This window comes from Rhinatrema bivittatum, chromosome 7 (assembly GCF_901001135.1).
Source record: "Rhinatrema bivittatum chromosome 7, aRhiBiv1.1, whole genome shotgun sequence".
NCBI classification, from domain to species: Eukaryota; Metazoa; Chordata; class Amphibia; order Gymnophiona; family Rhinatrematidae; genus Rhinatrema; species Rhinatrema bivittatum.
In genome coordinates, this window is record NC_042621.1 from 36,791,164 (window position 1) to 36,810,764 (window position 19,601).

Genomic DNA, 19,601 nt, shown 5'->3' on the forward strand with positions numbered 1-19,601 from the left:
ATTGAAAGGGTAAATAACTGTTCCCTATTTACCATTCATGATTGTATACATTTCAATCATTTCCCCTCTCACTTCTCTCTTTTTCAAGCTCAAGAGCCCTTACCTGTTTAGCCTTTCTTCATAAGATAGCTTTTCCATCTCCTTTATCATTTATACACGATGACAAGAGCTTGGTGATACACTGTTAGACAAATTTTTGTGGATGGTAGGCAGATATGCAGCAGCCTCACACAGTTTTGGATAATATACTTGTATAATTTAGACTTTTTAAAAAAATCAACAGAGTCCTCCAATTGAGCTGCAAGAGCTGAACTTTGTTAATATTTCCAGCCTTCCTCGGGACAGTCTCAGATTTGTTATTAAAAGAAAGTGTTCTTAAGATATATTTTTATTACTACCTAGGAGAGGGGAGAATATCATGTAAAAGTTGTATTTGTAGAGGTGCGCCTTAGAGGGGAAAAGAATACAAATCTCATTTGCCAGGTAAACACTATGGAATCAGTTTAGCCCCCGTGCCTTTGGCCTCTAGCAGGTGAACAGCAGCTGAAGAGTGAGTTTTGCTATATAGGGTTGTGAAATGGGTATTCAGCCACTGTTGTGGCTGCTTTTATACTCTCAAAAAGTTATTTGCAAGGGCCTGGAAAAAGGTATAAACAGGAAGCAGAGCCCATTTATAGTTGCCATTATTAAGATCCAGTCATGCCCACAAATAGTGCTTTACCCACCCACATAGGTTTAGCTTTTATTATCCTACCATGAATAGGCAGGAGCAAGTCCAGCTGTCCTCTTGTGGAAGGAAAAATATTTATATTTTCTTCCCATAGAAAGTCCTGCAAACCAGGCATTTGTATACTATTTTCTTTTACTCTATCCAATTCCACAGGGATGAAGAAGCCAGAAGAATAAAAGCAGAGGAAAAGATAATAGTTGGTGGGGGTGACTGGATTTAGAGTCATAGATAGAGGGCTCCAGAAGAAGCCTTGGTGCCTGGCTCCAGGCCATTTCTATAGTGAGCAGACTAAGAATACTGGGAGGGTCTATTAAAAATAAAAAGGCCAACCTCCCTCAAGAGTTGCAAATGAAGGATAGTGCCAGAATCCCAGTACTGGTTCCTAGTGAGCTGCAGCTCGACAGAAAGAATGGGCAAGACAGGTACCATGCCAGCAGATTACCCTGTTGTAACTACTCTCCCAGCAGCAACACCTAAGTAAGAGTAAGTATTGGGGAGGAGGGAGTAATTTCCAGAACATCTGTGCATGACAGCAGCAGAGAGCAATCCCCGGCTGCCTGGACTGCCCTTTGGCTTCCATGCCAAGCCTAGCAATAATGCTTCTGCACAGGTTGGTGAGACCTAATCTGGAATATTATATCCAGTTCTGAAAGGATACAGAAATGATGGAGGTAGTCCAGAAAAAAAGTTTCCAAAATGAGATGAGACTAAAGGACCTAAATATGTATACTGTAGATGAAAGAAGAAATGGGGGAGAGATGATAAAGGTATGAATCACACAAGAATCAAACCTCTTTCAGAGAAAAGAATGCTTTAGAATAAGAGATCATGGCATGAGAAAATATTTCTTCACAAGAAAGGTGCTGGATGCATGGAATAGGCTGCACCTGGAGGTAAAAACAGTAACAGAATTGTTAAAAGCCTGGGATAAACAGAGGAGATCATTATTGGCATGAGAGCAAAGTCAGATTGGAGTCTATGACATTGCACCATGAGTGAGGATGGGCACTCTAGATGGCTCTAACAGTCCTCTTTTGTATTCTATGACAGAGGTAGGGTCAGGGTTGGGAGGTGCAGTAATGCAAGCATCTCGCCCTTCACTTCCTTAAGAGCAGGGGCAAGGGGAGAGATAATGAAGTTCAAAACAAGTGTGGCAAAAGGAAAAATGACAACAATACTGCAGAAATCCAAGAAACAAAGCACGAGCTAGAGCTGCACTTTATATATCAGTTCATGAATGACAAGCTCAGGCAAACACTCTTGTAAGTGCAAAAATGTTTGCTTTAAATATTTTTAATCTTGAATATGGCAACTCCACTGTTTAAATACACATTTCAATATAATTCCCGGGTCCCCCGACACGGATCCCGTGTTTCGCCAAACTGTGTCGGGAAGGACAGCCCAGTAACAGGTAGCAGGGAGTGCTACCTGTTACAGTCTAGAGAAAGAATTATTTCCTATCTGGGCTGTCCTTCCTGACGCATCCAGTTTGGCGAAACATGGGATCCGTGTCGGGGGCCCCGTGGAATTATATTGAAACAGTGGAGTTGGCATATTCAAGATTAAATGCAAAAATGGACCTACAAGAGTGTTTGCTAACAATTCTGCAGGCCATGGAGTAGCTGATTTGGTACCAGCAGGATTCCCAGAAACCAACTTGGTGGTGCCAGTAGGTTGATGGCTGATACTGTCCAACAAACCCACAGGGACGAGGAGACCTCCCTTCTATGCTTCTCAGGCTGCAATGCTGTAGACCTTTGTGCAGCGACATCGGCAATAGCTGCAGAAACAGGAAATAAAGTCAAAATAGGGCCTGTGGGCCATAACACAGCTCTGACCCTTCTCCCACACAAGCTTATGCATTGCAGTATCCTGAAAACCTGACTGGCTAGGGGATTCCTCCAGGTGAGTTTTGGGTACCAGTTCCCTAAGTCCTTCAGTTTTGGTAGCTGTTTAGATTATTATTAAGCTTGATAGGAAGACATGGAATAGGGACTGGCTGCAAGATTAAGAAGGGGATCTTGAATGGTTATTGTAATAATTAGAATTTCTAGCTCAGAGGTGGCTAACTCCAGTCCCCAAGAGTCACAAACAAGCCTGGTTTTGAAGATATCCACAATGCATATGCATGAGATATTTGCATACAATGGAGGCAGTGCATCAACTATATCTCATGCATATGCATTATGGATATCCTTAAAAACAGGCCTATTTGTGGCTCTTGAGCTGAAACACAAGCACTCATGTAGCCAGGTTTGTCTGGCAAGCTACTGGGAACCTAAGAGATCAGATGTTCTCCACACTGAAAGTTTTTCGGAAGCTGCAAACTATAAGATGTTTTAAATAAATAAGTAAATAAATAAATAAGTAAGTAAGTAAGTTGGGTAACAGCTGGTTTAATAGACCCAGTTGCTACTTGAATTCTATCTGACAAACTGCAAATATTGTAAAAATGATTAAGTCCTAATGGACATACAGTTGTTCACATAGCCATGGCAGGCTGTGCAGGGGACCTAAGGGGCTGGATGTTTGGGCAATGGCCATACTAGTTTTGATAGCTGTTTAGATCATTACAAAGCTTTGTGGGTAGAGATGGAAAAGGATGAGAGTTGGATGTGAACTAAGTGGAGGATTTGTATGCTAATCTGTATAACATGCTAGAGTACAAATGAAGGAGACCACAAAATCTGGCCTTGAAAGGAGAGCGATAGCTGACAAGTGCTCACGCTCTAAGACTGGCAGGGATGTGTCCTTGCAGCGTGGACAGGGCAGACTGGATGGGCTCATTGGTCTTTTTCTATCATCATGCACCAAGTTACTATGCTTTCCCATTCAGGCTTCTTTCCAATATACACGTTCTCAAGCTGTGACTATTAAGCGACAATTCCTTTGGTCAAGGCAGAGATAGATGATGACCTGTCTGGAAGAGTTTAACTGCCAATAAATACCATGGCCAGAGAGGATTACTCTTCTTTGGCTTCCCTTTTCCCCCCTGTCCAATGGTAGCCCCCTCCCTCCTTGCCTTTTTTCTCTCTCCTCCCTTCTATGCTTCTCAGGCTGCAATATTGTAGACCTTTGTGCAGCGACATTGGCAATAGCTGCAGAAACTGGAAATAAAATCAAAATGGGGCCTGTGGGCCATAACACAGCTCTGACCCTTCTCCCACACAAGCTTATGCATTGCAGTATCCCGAAAACCTGACTGGCTGGGGGTGGGGGTCCTCCAGGCGAGGTTTGGGTACCAGTTCCCTAAGTCCTTCAGCCTTGCATCCATTAATTTTCAGGCTCATAGGCCCTCTGAGATTTTTATAATTAAACTCAACAATCGCTATGTCCCCAACACAATTCTTCTCTGAACAATCCTATAAAATCCCATCATTAATCATCATATTTTTTAATATTAAACTTTGTTTTGTATGTGTAACAGAAATGTTTTAGAAATTACAACACAGTGTTTGATGAATGTGTCATCTGTGATTTTTGGACATAAGACTGCAAAAAGCCCCATTCTATATTGGTTGAAGGTAATACTGAAATGTCAGTTGGGTTGAACTGGGAATATTCCTTCTCACAGGACAAGCAGGATGTTAGTCCTCACATATGGGTGACATCATCAGGATGGAGCCCAATCACGGAACACTTTTGTCAAAGTTTCTAGAACTTTTACTGGCACCTTCTGGGCATGCCCAGCATGGCACCAACCCTGCATCCATCAGGAGTCCCCCTTCAGTCTCTTTTTTTCCGCGCAACAGTAGCCACGTGGGTTAAGGAGCTCTCTAGAGATTCCTGACAGGAATTTTCCTCGCGGAACATCTTTCAAAAATTTCAAAAACATTCTACCCCATAGGGGTCCCCCTATCGATTCCGTGGTCGTAAGGTAAGGCTTTACCTTCATTTGCAGTCGATTCCAGTCGAGTTTTCCCTTCGGGGCCTACTGGCCATTGACCGCACCATGGCTAAATTTTTGTCAAAGCCATGGGGTCGGGTTTTCATCGGTGCCCTGATTGTCCTCGGACAATGTCCATCACAAACCCACATAGGGTTTGTGTGTTGTGTTTGGGGTCGGACCATGATGTCTTAACTTGCACCAAATGTGCCCAAATGACACCGAAGGGCCGTAAGGCCCGCTCAGAGAAGATGGAGTTTCTTTTTCAGGCAGAGCCACCGACTCCATCGGCCACTTCGACATCGTCTGAGCCGGTGCCATCGACCTCTCGCCAGCAGCGGGACACCGGTGCTGCCCGCCATGCACCGACTACTCCAAAGGCGTCTACTTCTTCCTCTTTGGCTCTGGAAAAGGACCGAGGAGAACATTGTGAAAAGCATCGACACCATCATCGGAAGGCTCAGTCCACTTATCCAGGCAAGCCCTCGGCATCGGCGGCGACAGAACCACCGACAAAGAAATCCCGTCCCGAAAAGGTCCCATCCTCTTCTGCGACTGGGTCACCGAAGTGTTTCCCACCTTCATTGGTGCTGGGAACTGCGACTCCACTTTCACTGGTGGACCCTCCGGCTATGCCAGTGCTGCCTCCCACTCCGGAGCTAGGGTTGCACGCCCCAGGCTTCCACGAGGAATTGGATCGGATGATCCAAGAGACCATCAGAAAGGCACTGCAGAGCTTCCAACCTCCATCGACGCTGACACCAATGCCAGCCCCAGTCGCCGACCCGATTCCCACAACGCTCGCACCACTACTCGGCAGGCTAGATGCATTGATCGGTGCCCTTCCACCAGTGGAACCGAGGATATTGGTATGTCCGTCTTCCACCCCGATTCCTTTGTCATCGGAGGACGAGGAAACACCGAGGCCAGAACCTATGACCGGACCATCTGGGATCTTACCACCGACTCGCCCATCGATGTGACCAATTCCATCGGTACCTATCCTGTCATCGATACCGCATTGTCCTCAATCGGTGCCTCCACCGATGCTGTCAGTGCCTAGGCCTGATCCTTCAGGAATAGCACCATTACTTCCCTCTGGAAATCCTATGGGAGCCGGTGATCAACCTTACGATCCTTGGACCGATGATTCTTCCCAGGATACTAATGATCTACCTTCAGAGCCATCTCCCCCTGAGGATAGAAGACGTTCTCCTCCAGAGGACCTGTCCTTTATTAATTTTATAAAGGAAATGTCTGAAGCCATACCATTCCAACTTCAGACAGAAGAGGACTCCAGGCACAAGATGCTGGAAGTGCTCCAGTTCGTAGATGCATCCAAGGAGATCATGTCCATACCTGTTCATGAAGTCCTCCTGGACTTGCTGAAGAGGAATTGGGAACATCCAGACTATGTACCACTGGTGAATCAAAAAATAGATGCCACCTACCTGGTACAAACAGCCCCTGGTTTCCAAAAACCACAGCAGGATCACCGTTCTGTGGTTGTAGAGTCAGCCCAGAAAAAGGCATGATGTTCTAAGCCTCATTCTTCCATACCTCCAGGGAAAGAACAGAGGTCCCTGGATGCATTTGGCCATCGTGTTTTCCAGGGTTCAATGGTTATTTCTCGCATTGCTTCCTACCAGTTATACATGACCCAGTATAATAGAGACCTATTTAAGAAGACCCAAGATTTCTCTGAGTCTTTACCAAATCAGCTGGCTCAGAAGGGTCTAGATGCTGGCAAGCATGAGGTCCGCGCTGCCTATGACATTTTTTACACTGCTTCTAGGGTGTCCGCAGCGGGGATTAATGCACGAAGATGGGCCTGGCTGAAGTCTTCTGACTTAAGACCAGAAGTACAGGACCGGTTGGCTGACCTGCCCTGCGCTGGAGATAATCTCTTCAGGGACAAAATCCAGGAGACTAGCACAGCTCAAAGATCACCACAAGACGCTACGCCAGCTTTCGTCAGTACCTTCTGATTTACCGTCCACCTCTAAAAGGACATTCCGAAGAGTCTCTAAGCGGCCATCCTTCAAGCCACGGAGATATTATCCTCCTGCTACTCGAGGTCGCCCTCCAGACCTTACCAGAAAGGTCAGGCCAGACATTCCCACCCTCAGAAAACTCAGCCAGCCCCTCCACCGGGCTCAGCTGCTGGATTTTGACTCCTCGCTGGAGAGCATAAGCCAACCTCCTCTACCGCCATACCCGTCAGCGGTCAGTTGTGCCACTTCACCAACATATGGCACACGATCATTTCAGATCAGTGGGTACTCGCTGAACTGACTCAAGGTTACCATCTCAACTTCCTGACTGTACCGGCGGACTCTCCACGTCGGCTGATGTGGGGATCATTCGACCACTCCTCTCTTCTGGAGGAGGAGGTTTCAACCCTCCTGAAGTCCCGGATGATAGAACCAGTGCCCCTCTCCCAGCAGGGGCAGGTGTTCTATTCCCGGTATTTCCTCATTCCAAAAAAGTCGGGGCATTCGTCCAATCCTGGACCTGCGTGCCTTAAACAAGTATCTACAGAAGGAAAAGTTCAGGATGGTAACTTTGGGATCTCTACTTCCTCTTCTGCAAAGAGGAGATTGGCTTTGCTCTCTGGATCTTCAGGATGCATACACACACACACATCTCGATCACTCCATCTCACCGCAAATTCCTTCGATTCCTAGTCGGCCCCCGGCACTTCCAGTACCAGGTACTGCCGTTCGGCCTAGCATCTGCACCTCGAGTCTTTACCAAGTGCCTCGTAGTGGTCATGGGCTACCTGAGGTGTCAAGGCGTCCATGTCTACCCTTATCTCGATGATTGGCTGATAAGGGCTCCAACTCAAAGGGACGCACTAGCATCCTTACGTCTAACTCTCCATACATTGCTTTCTCTCGGGTTTCTGATCAATTATCCCATCTCAAGCCCTATCCTTCATAGGAGCCGACCTGGACACCGTGCAGGCAAAAGCATTCCTCCCTCAGGAGCGAGCTCATACTCTCATGTCCCTAGCACAATGCCTCCAGGATCGACATTACACGACAGCTCATCATTTTCTCATTTTGCTGGGTCACATGGCATTCTCTGTACATGTCACTCCAATGGCACGCCTCACCATGAGAGTCATGCAATGGACTCTGAAGTCCCAGTGGGCTCAGGCTTATCATCCAATGTCCAGCATTGTCCACGTTACCAAGAAGTTCTGCCTGTCCCTAGCCTGGTGGATGCGGTTCTCCAATCTCCTTCAAAGTCTTCCCTTTCAAGTTCCAGAGCCTCACATTATTCTGACAATGGATGCCTCCAACCTAGGTTGGGGTGCTCATGTCGATGGCCTGCAGACTCAGGGAACCTGGTCTCCAAAGGAAGCCAAACATCAGATAAATTTCCTGGAGCTTCGGGCGATCAGATATGCTCTCAGAGTCTTTCAGGATTGCCTCTCAAACAATACCATCCTGATTCAAACCGACAACCAGGTGGTGATGTGGTACATCAACAAGCAAGGGGTAATGGGCTCCTACCGTCTGTGTCAGGAAACTGCACAGATATCGGTGTGGGCTCTTTCCCACTCGATGTACCTCAGAGCAACCTACTTGGCAGGCGTGGACAATGTTCTGGTGGACAGGTTGAGCCGGACCTTTCATCCACACTAATAGTCTCTCAATCCCATAATCTTCCAACGTTGGGGTTATCCACAAATAGACCTCTTTACGTCCATTCACAACCGCAAAGTAGAGAACTTCTGCTCGCTCACTCGCAGCCACTCACAGCCGAGGGATGCTTTTGCCCTATCATGGTCCAGCAGTCTCCTCTATGCGTACCCTCCACTTCCACTCATATCAAAGACTCTTCTGAAGTTACGAAGGGACAAGGGCTTAATGGTTCTGATAGCCCCTCACTGGCCATGCCAAGTCTGGTTCCCAATCCTCCGGGACCTATCAGTTCACCGGCGCATCCCTCTAGGGGAGGATCCGCTTTTGATAACTCAGAACGACGGGTGCCTACGCCACCCCAACCTCCAGGCCCTGTCCCTGACGGCCTGGATGTTGAAAGGTTAATACTTCAACCCCTTAACCTTTCAGAGTCGGTATCCCGAGTCCTGGTAGCTTCACAAAAGCCTTCCACGAGACGCTCTTATCGTTCTAAGTGGAAAAGGTTTACGATTGGGTGCACATCCATGTCCATAGACCCCTTCACTTGTTCCACTGTGAAGTTTTTGGACTATCTCTGGCATCTGTCAATCAGGCCTGAAAACTTCCTCTATAAGAGTTCATGTCAGTACAGTAGTCGCTTTCCAAAATGGTTTGGGAGATGTCTCTATTTCGACACAACCCCTAGTCACACGCTTCATGAGAGGTTTGCTCCACCTGAAACCTCCATTGCGCCCTCTGGCCCCCACTTGGGACCTTAACGTGGTCTTAGGACGGCTCATGAAACCTTCGTTTGAGCCTCTCCACTCCTGCGATCTCCGCTATCTCACCTGGAAAGTGATTTTTCTTCTTGCTATAACATCCGCTCGCAGAGTTAGTGAGTTACAGGCATTAGTCACCTACCTGCCTTACACTAAAATTCTAAATGACAGAGTGGTCCTCCGTACACACCCTAAGTTTTTACAAAAGGTAGTATCGGAATTTCATCTTAATCAATCCATCATCTTACCTACTTTCTTTCCAAGGCCCCATTCAAACCCAGGAGAACAGGCTCTACATTCCCTGGACTGCAAACGTGCCCTAGCCTTTTATTTAGAGCACACGTCAGCCCACAGGAAGCCCACTCAATTATTTGTTTCTTTCGATAACATCAAATTGGGAAATCCAGTGGGAAAACAGACCCTTTCCTCCTGGTTGGCGGACTGTATCTCCTTTTGCTACCAGCAAGCAGGCATTCCGCTACATGACCGTGTAAAAGCACACTCTGTTAGGGCTGTGGCAACCTCAATGGCACACCTTTGTTCGGTGCCACTTATTGATATTTGTAAGGCTGCGACCAAGAGCACTCTCCATACCTTCGCAGCCCATTATTGCTTAGATAAGGCTGGCAGGCAAGATTCCATTTTGGCCAGTCTATTCTACGCAACTTATTCTCAGCTTAACTACCCAACATCCTACCAGCGACCCGTTCAGGGTTTTCAGGATGCCCTCCTACCCAAATCCACCCCTGTTGTTGTGCCTGTTGCACTTTTTGGGTGCATTTGGTGCATTGCTCGGGCATCCTCAGCTCGCTACTCACCCATATGTGAGGACTACCATCCTGCTTGTCCTGTGAGAAAGCAGAGTTGCTTACCTGTAACAGGTGTTCTCACAGGACAGCAGGATGTTAGTCCTCACGAAACCCACCTACCACCCTGCGGAATTGGGTTCACTTGCGATTTGTTATTTTATTTTTCACACGTACTTCTTGCTATACACGAGACTGAAGGAGGACCCCTGCTGGATGCAGGGTTAGTGCTATGCTGGGCATGCCCAGTAGGTGCCAGTCAAAGTTCTAGAAACTTTGACAAAAGTGTTCCGTGATTGGGCTCCATCCTGATGATGTCACCCATATGTGAGGACTAACATCCTGCTGTCCTGTGAGAACACCTGTTACAGGTAAGCAACTCTGCTTTCTTACAACTCACCATAGGAAAAAATAATTCAATGTTGGAATGTTTATTACTGTAATACAAAGTCCGACCATTACCACCCACTCTCAGGCCAATGCAATATCGGAGCGGGGAAAACAGTGCCTGTTCTCCGAACACATGCTGATCGACCTCTCCGTGGTGCCATATTTAATATTTAAATTGGCTGCCATGGTGAAAAGGCAGCGCTATGGGAAATTGTGTGCCCCTAGTGCCTCCTCGGTAGCGGGCGCCCAGGAGAGGTCGGCTGTCAGCCTGTTAGGAAAATGGATGCTCAGTTTTAGAAGCATCCCTTTCCCTACCCTATGCACAGCCACATGTTAGGAAAATGGATGCTCGTTAATTGAGCGTCCCTTTTCCTAACCTGATCGCCGGCACATTTAAAAAAATTTTTTTTAAAAGGTTGCCCTTTTTGTTCCTCCAACTTAATATCGTCACAATATTAAGTCAGAGGAAGTACAGAAAAGCAGTATTTTCTGCTTTTCTGTATATTTTTTTAGGCTGTTCAAAAATTAATGCCTGCTCTGAAGTTAATTTTTGAGGGTAAAAATGTGCGCGTTGGGCGCACATTGTTTTTTTTTTTTTAAATCGGGGGAGAATAGCTAATAGCCTCACCAATATGCATTGGCAGGTGATGAATGCTATTAGCTTCGCAGGGGGTTGCATCTGCATTTTGGCCGCGCTAATCCCCTTATAGCATAAGGAGTTGTGGATGCACATCCAACCACGGGTTAACAGTGCTGAGCGCATCAGCCTGTTTGTGAAATAACATAAAACCCGCAAAGTTACTCAGAACCTATAGACCTAACCTGTCATACAAAAACAGCACTAACTCCTGGAACTCAAACAGCAAGAGCCCTGTAGGAAAAGGCAATACTGCAAATATTCCACCTGTGAAACACCAGTGCAGCTTCTACTTAGAATAAAGAACAAATTGGGCTGCTACAGCTCCCTACACAGAACATACATACTAGCAGAATACTTCACCTTAATTAAATATACAGACTCTCACCAGAACCCCTGGTGACCCATGATTCTACAACCACGGGAAAGTCCACAAAATCTGTGACTTCGACGAGGGAGATCAGGGAGCCGGGACCAGCCAGCTCAGGTTTCATCTGAAGTAGTGGGAAGAACCATTGTCTTCGACTGTTGGCGCTGCCAAACTCCTGGGATTTTCCTCCTCCTGCACCTGCATGTGAGTGTTCACAGAGCCAGGCGGAGGGAGGAACAGGCCAACTGCTGCTTTCAGCTCGGGACAGTGGACTCCCTGCAACTGAAAGCAGCATTTGGGTCCAGGCAGAGGAGGAGGACACGGTCTACCCTGCTGCTGCTCTCCTCTTCCCCTTGAGCAGCGCCGGCTGCGAGAGGGTGGGGGGTGGAAGTTTGGTTACAGTGGCTGGAGGTATAAGGACAAGTAGATGGAGGGCGTGACTGGGAGGGAAGGTGTTAATTTGAAATGGGAGAGGCTGAAGTGGGGGATAAGAGGAAAAGGAGATGGGGTTACAAGAAAGGGGCTGGGAGACTGTATGTGCGATGGAGGGGCTGGGGTTAAGACCCCTGGTCGTCCACGATTCCGTGGCTGCAGAATCTGGCCGCCCTGTCTCTCTCTCACTCTCCTGCTGCAGTGCAGCGTATCAAACTGCATCTTTCTCCTCTGCACTTTCAACCACGGCTGCATCCTAAGTGTGACGGGAACCTTGGGAGGCAGGCAGATTGAAGAGATGTTCTGCTCTGTTGAGATGGGGGCATAAGTGAAGGGTTTGGGGAGGAGGGGCAAAAGGGCTCAGAGAGGGTACGGGGGAGGAGAGCGTGTGAATAGCATGAGAGGGGATTGAAGATGCTGTGGGTGGTGAGGTTGTGAATCAGACGAAGGGGATAGCAGGCAGAGTGAGGTTGAGGATCGGATGAGCAGGGGGAAGGGAATCAGACGGAGCGTGGGGTCTGGAAGAACGTGTACGGAGAGAGGGGGATCAGAGGGACTGTGACTGAAGGGATAGGGGTTGTGAAATGCTCCCTGTTCCATGCGCAGGTCCCCAGAGGCAGGCAGAGCTCCGGAGTCTCAATGAGTGGATGAGACGATGGTGCAAGGAAGAGGGATTCAGGGATTCAGTTTTGTAAGGAATTGGGGAACCTTTTGGGGAAGGGGGGAGTCTTTTCTGAAGGGATGGGCTCCACCTTAACCAGGGTGGAACCAGACTGTTGGCGTTAACATTTAAAAAGGAGATAGAGCAGCTTTTAAACTAGAACAAAGGGGAAAGCCGACAGTCACTCAGCAGCGCATGGTTTGGGGGGAGGTATCTTCAAAGGATACTAATGACGCATTAGAATTAGGGCATCCCGACAGTGAGGTTCCAATAATTAGAAAAATAGTCCAAGTGCCTGTAACTAAAAACTCACCTGAGCTAAAAATTCTAACATCCCTATCACTTAAAAAGCAGAATGAAAATACAAACAAAAAACAAACTTTGAAATGTTTGTATGCTAATGCCAGAAGTCTAAGAAGTAAGATGGGAGAATTAGAATGTATAGCAGTAAATGATGACATAGATTTAACTGGCATCTCAGAGACACGGTGGAAAGAGGATAACCAATGGGACAGTGCTATACCAGGGTATAAATTATATTGGAATGACAGAGAGGAGCATCCGGGAGGCGGTGTGGCACTTTATGTCCGGGATGGCATAGAGTCCAACAGGATAAACATCCTGCATGAGACTAAATGCACAATCGAATCTTTATGGTGTATTGGGGAAGAGTATAGTGATAAGAGTATACTACAGTCCACCTGGCCAAGATGGTGAGACGGACAATGACATGCTAAGAGAAATTAGGGAAACTAACCAAATTGGTAGTGCAGTAATTAAAAAATACCATCCTAGAAGCACAGTCCAGATGTATTCCACACATTAAGAAAGGTGAGGTGAAAGAGGCTATTTTAGCCAAAAGATCTTCCTTCAAAAATTGGAAGAAGGATCCAACAGAAGAAAAAAGGATAAAGCATGAGCGTAGCGTTGGCAAATTAATGTAAGACATTGATAAGGCAGGCTATGAGAGAATTTGAAAAGAAGTTGGCTGTACAGGCAAAAACTCACAGTAAAAACTTTTAAAAATATATCCAAAGCAGAAAGCCTGCGAGGGAGTCAGTTGGACTGTTAAATGATCGAGGGGTTAAAGGAGCACTTAGAGAAGATAAGGCCATCGTGGAAAGATTAAATGATATCTTTGCTCCGGTGTTTACTGAAGAGGATGATGAGATACCCGTAATGGAGAAGGTTTTCATGGGTAATGATTCAGATGGACTGAACCAAATCACGGTGAACCTAGAAGATGTAGTAGGCCTGAATGACAAACTGAAGAGGAGTAAATCACCTGGACCAGATGGTATACACCCCAGGGTTCTGAAGGAACTCAAAAATGAAATTTCAGATCTATTAGTAAAAATTTGTAACCTATCATTAAAATTATCCATTGTACTTGAAGACTGGAGGGTGGCTAATGTTACCCCAATATATAAAAGGGGCTCCAGGGGCGATCCGGGAAACTACAGACCAGTTAGCCCGACTTCAGTGCCAGGAAAAATAGTGGAAAGTGTTCTAAAGATCAAAATCACAGAACATATAGAAAGACATGGTTTAATGGAACAAAGTTAGCATGGCTTTACCCAAGGCAAATCTTGCCTCACAAATCTGCTTCACTTTTTTGAAGGAGTTAATAAACTTGTAAATAAAGGTGAACCGGTAGATGTAGTGTATTTGGATTTTCAGAAGGCATTTGACAAAGTTCTTCATGAGAGGCTTCTAGGAAAAGTAAAAAGTCATGGGACAGGTGGCGATGTCCTTTCATGGATTACAACCTGGCTAGAAGACAGGAAACAGAGAGTAGGATTAAATGGACAATTTTCTCAGTAGAAGGGAGTGGGCAGTGGAGTGCCTCAGGGATCTGTACTGGGACCCATGCTTTTCAATATATTTATAAATGATCTGGAAAGGAATACGAGTGAGGTAATCAAATTTGCAGATGATACAAAATTATTCAGAGTAGTTAATTCACAAACGGATTGTGATAAATTGCAGGAAGACCTTGTGAGACTGGAAAATTGGGCATCCAAATGGCAGATGAAATTTAATGTGGATAAGTGTAAGGTGATGCATATAGGGAAAAATAATCCATGCTGTAGTTACATGATGTTAGATTCCATATTAGGAGCTACCACCCAAGAAAGAGATCTAGGCATCATAGTGGATAATACATTGAAATCGTCGATTCACTGTGCTGCGGCAGTCAAAAAAGCAAACAGAATGTTGGGAATTATTAGAAAGGGAATGGTGAATAATATGGAAAATGTCATAATGCCTCTGTATCGCTCCACGGTGAGACCGCACCTTGAATACTGTGTACAAATCTGGTCGCTGCATCTCAAAAAAGATATAGTTGCGATGGAGAAGGTACAGAGAAGGGCGACCAAAATGATAAAGGGGATAGAACAGCTCCCCTATGAGGAAAGACTAAAGAGGTTAGGACTGTTAGCTTGGAGAAAAGACGGCTGAATGGGGATATGATAAAATCATGAGAGGTCTAGAACAGGGAAATATAAATCTGTTATTTACTCTTTTGGATAATAAAAGGACTAGGGGGCACTCCATGAAGTTAGCACGTGGCACATTTAAAACTAATTGGAGAAAGTTATTTTTCACTCAACGCACAATTAAACTCTGGAATATTTTGCCAGGGAATGTGGTTAGTGCATTTAGTGTAGCTGGGTTTAAAAAAGGATGGGACAAGTTCTTGGAGGAGAAGTCCATTACCTGCTATTAATTAAGTTGACTTAGAAAATAGCCACTGCTATTACAAACATCAGTAGCATGGGATAGACTTAGTTTTTGGGTACTTGCCAGGTTCTTATGGCCTGGATTGGCCACTGTTGGAAACAGGATGCTGGGCTTGATGGACCCTTGGTCTGACCCGGTATGGCATGTTCTTATGTTCTTATGAATGAATCCTCCTCCCTACCCTTTCCCCAAACCAGGATCTCCTCTCCTCTTCCTTTTTCCCACTGCTCCCCGATTCCTCCCTATCATCCCCTTGGTCTGTGTCTCTATACACTCTCCATTCTTTATCCCCTTTCCATACCCTTCATGCTACTCCTCTTGCTTGAGATTCCTTATCCATTGTCCTCCCGAGATCCCATTTCTCAGATCCCTTCCCAGTACCATCACTAAGATCCCTTTCCCCCAATAATAGAACCAAATAAATTAACTAGACAAAGAAATGTCATACATTGACTTTATTTTTATAATGAAATTATATTTTAATATGGTAAACATCTGCAAAATTATGCAAATTTGCCAACATTTTGAAAAATCTGCCACAGAACTTGCAAACTTTTGATGCAGACTCTTGAAAAATCTGCCGCAGGAAACTTAGGGGCTCTGACCCTCACCGAATATGAAGGGGCCGATGTAATAAGCAGCGGTAATGTTGCCACGGGTTTCAGTGTGTAAACCCTAGACAGGTACGTAATAAGGGTTTGTGCGCTTACCAACCTGCGGCTTGTTCTATGCGAGTGCATGCTAATGGCATGCGAAGGAGATGATTATCTAATCATGGCCAATGCAGGGAGCCACGCTAGCAGGGAGATTGGGTTAGTGCGGGTTTTTTAATGCGGATTTTTAGCGCCTGGGTCAGGGCATGAATTAAGTGAAAGCACCGGTGTTTTGTTGCTTTTGTGGGTAGGCCCAAGTGGTGGACGGAACTGGTAGAGAGAAGGCAGCTTCTCAATGAGGCAGATTTGCCGATCTGCATTTCATGCTCTCACTGGTTGGAGTCCGAGCATGAAGGGGGTTAGATATTGCTCTACCCACCTTCACATCAACTTCCAGACCACTAATTTTAATTTACTCATTTTTTCAAAAAAGAAAGGCTTTCGCCCCGAGAATCAATTGCGATGGGTGTCCATGTGGGTTTCTGTGCAATTTACTACATAGCGCCATGACCGCTTTCCTGCGCACATTATGGCGCATGTGGTGTATGCGGATTTTATGCACATATCTAGTTAGCATACACAGTCATTATTACATCCTGCACTGCTGCTGTTTTTTTGCTGTGTACCAAAAAATCTACGCAGAAAAATCAGCACGAGTCTTATTACAATGGCCCCAAAATAAGGGATCACAAATCAGAAATAGAAATAAGCAGATAAAAACTGGATTCTTTGTTCTGCTCTTCACTCCAGCTTCTTCCCCTCTCCCTTCCTGTTCTCTGCAAACAGAAGAGGAGAGGAGGGACAGGTATATCTTTTTTACTTTGTACTGGGCTCTGGCTGCTCCAGGCTGCCAGCATCTTTGAAGTTGTCATTAGTGTGTCCGAATCTAAAAAGAAAATCCTTGGATCCTACTGTCCTTACCATTCTGTATTGAATATACCTTTTGTAATGAAGGTAATTGTAAAAGTAAGTTTTGCACAGTTAAATGATTGTGCCGAAAAAGTATATGCGCTCCACCCAAGACAAACAGGTTTTGGCAAAGATTTCAATACTAAAACAGCATTATTGTACCTTGTTAATGAAGTTAGGATGAATACCGATAAAGACGTTGGTCTTGTGTCAATTGACATGAACTCAGCATTTGTCACTGTAAACCGTTGTTTACTGCAATCCCGCATACAGGAATTGGGAGTTGCAGATGCTGTTTTGACCTCGTTCAGTACTTTTTTGGCTGACCGCTGTTTCCTAGTGGACCGGGGAACACTATTTTGCTTTTAAAGAAAGTGACTTGTGGAGGTCCCCAGGGTTCCATCTTGTCCCCTTTGCTTTTTAATTTATTTTTAGCAACTTTCCCTAAACGAACCCAAGAAGGCTTTAACTGCTATTTATATGCTGACCATGTTCTTGTGCTGTCAGTTTTTAACTCAGATTCAGCCCCAGATATGATGAAATTCAACCAGTGTTCGGACAAGGTAGCTGGATTGGCTTTGTGAACATAAATCACAGGTGAATCCCCAATAATTAGAAGCTATTTGATTTGAAAGGTGTAAAATCCAAAATAAAGTTAGCCCCATGTATGAAAAGTGTTAATATTCCTCGTTGGAGTGATCGACAGTTTGGGGATGAACTTAGATAATGCTTTATCCATGTCGAAGTAATTGTCTTTGTTGTTTGTCTTTTATAGTCTTCATATGATCCTGAAACTTAATTTTTATTTAAATCGGATTTAGTAATGTTAGCCTGTGCTTTAGCTCTATCACTGATTGATTATTGTAACTCTATACCAAGTATCACAGAAATCAATTTGGAACAAATTCAGCTTCTCCAAAACACTGCAGCAAGAGTTGTTTTGGAGGCTTTTAAATTTGATCTCCCTTATTGCAGGATCTCCACTGGCTGCCTGTTCATTATAGGATTGTTTTTAAATTAACTTTTTATATAGAAGGTTTTATCTAAGGGAAAGCCGGATTATTCGGCTAATCTCTTATAAACTTTGAGATCTTCTCAAAAGGAATTATTAACAATGTCTTTGCTCCAAGAGATTGCCCTGGAAAAAAACAGGTCAATTTACATTTCAATATCAAGCTCCCCTACTGTGGAATTCACTGCCATTAGACATTCGAATGGAGAACAATTTTATGAAATGTAGAAAATTGGTGAAATCCTGATCATTTAATTATAAGAACATAAGAACATTAGAACATAGGACTTGCCATACTGGGTCAGACCAAGGGTCCATCAAGCCCAGTATCTTGTTTCCAATAATGGCCAATCTAGGTCACAAGTATATGGCAGGATCCCAAGGGGAAAACAGACTCCAATCTACTTGTCACAAGAATAAGCCGTAGATATCTGCAACTTCACCTTAATACTGGTTTATGGACTTTTCCTCCAATAACTTGTCCAAATTGTTTTTAAAAGCTTAAGAACATGCCATACTGGGTCAGTCCAAGGGTCCATCAAGCCCAACATGCTGTTTCAAACAGTGGCCAATCCAGGCCATAAGAACCTGGCAAGTACCCAAAACCTAAGTCTATTCCATGTTACCAATGCTAGTAATAGCAGTGGCTATTTTCTAAGTCAACTTAATTAATAGCAGGTAATGGATTTCTCCTCCAAGAACTTATCCAAACCTTTTTTAAACACAGCTACACTAACTGAATTAACCACATCCTCTGGCAACAAATTCCAGAGTTTAATTGTGCGTTCAGTAAAAAAGAACTTTCTCCGATTAGTTTTAAATGTGCCCCATGCTAACTTCATGGAGTGCCCCCTAGTCTTTCTATTATCCGAAAGAGTAAATAACCGATTCACATCTTCCCGTTCTAGACCTCTCATGATTTTAAACCCCTCAGCCGTCTCTTCTCCAAGCTGAACAGCCCTAACCTCTTTAGTCTTTCCTCATAGGGGAGCTGTTCCATTCCCCTTATCATTTTGGTAGCCCTTCTCTGTACCTTCTCCATCGCAATTATATCTTTTTTGAGGTGCGGTGACCAGAATTGTACACAGTACTCAAGGTGCGGTCTCACCATGGAGCGATACAGAGGCATTATGACATTTTCCGTTTTATTCACCATTCCTTTTCTAATAATTCCCAACATTCTGTTTGCTTTTTTGACTGCCGCAGCACATTGAACCGCCGATTTCAATGTGTTATCCACTATGACGCCTAGATCTCTCTCTTGGGTTGTAGCACCTAATATGGAACCTAACATTGTGTAACTATAGCATGGGTAATTTTTCCCTATATGCATCACCTTGCACTTATCCACATTAAATTTCATCTGCCATTTTGATGCCCAATTTTCCAGTCTCACAAGGTCTTCCTGCAATTTATCACAATCTGCTTGTGATTTAACTACTCTGAACAATTTTGTATCATCTGCAAATTTGGTTATCTCACTCATCATATTTCTTTCCAGATCATTTATAAATATATTGAAAAGTAAGGATCAGTTTGCTGCAGTTTGAGATGTATTTGCTGTTCTGAATGGGCCGGATTTTAAATGCCCTGCGTGCGTAAATCCGGCCGGATTTACGCGCGCAGGGCCCTTGCGCGCCGGCGCGCCTATTTTGCATAGGCCGCCGGCGAGCGCACAACCCCGGCGCGTGCGTAAGTCCCGGGGCTTTGTAAAAGGGGCGGGGAGGGGGCGAGTCCAGGGCGGGACCGGGGGCGTGGTGCCGGCCCGGGGGAGTGGTCAAGGCCTCCGGACCAGCCCCCGGGTCGGGTGATGGCTGGCGCGCGCAGATTTACGCCTGCTTTCAGCAGGCGTAAATCTGGCAACAAAGGTAGGGGGGGGTTAGATAGGGCCGGGGGGGTGGGTTAGGTAGGGGAAGGGAGGGGAAGGTGGGGGGCGGGCGAAGGAAAGTTCCCTCTGAG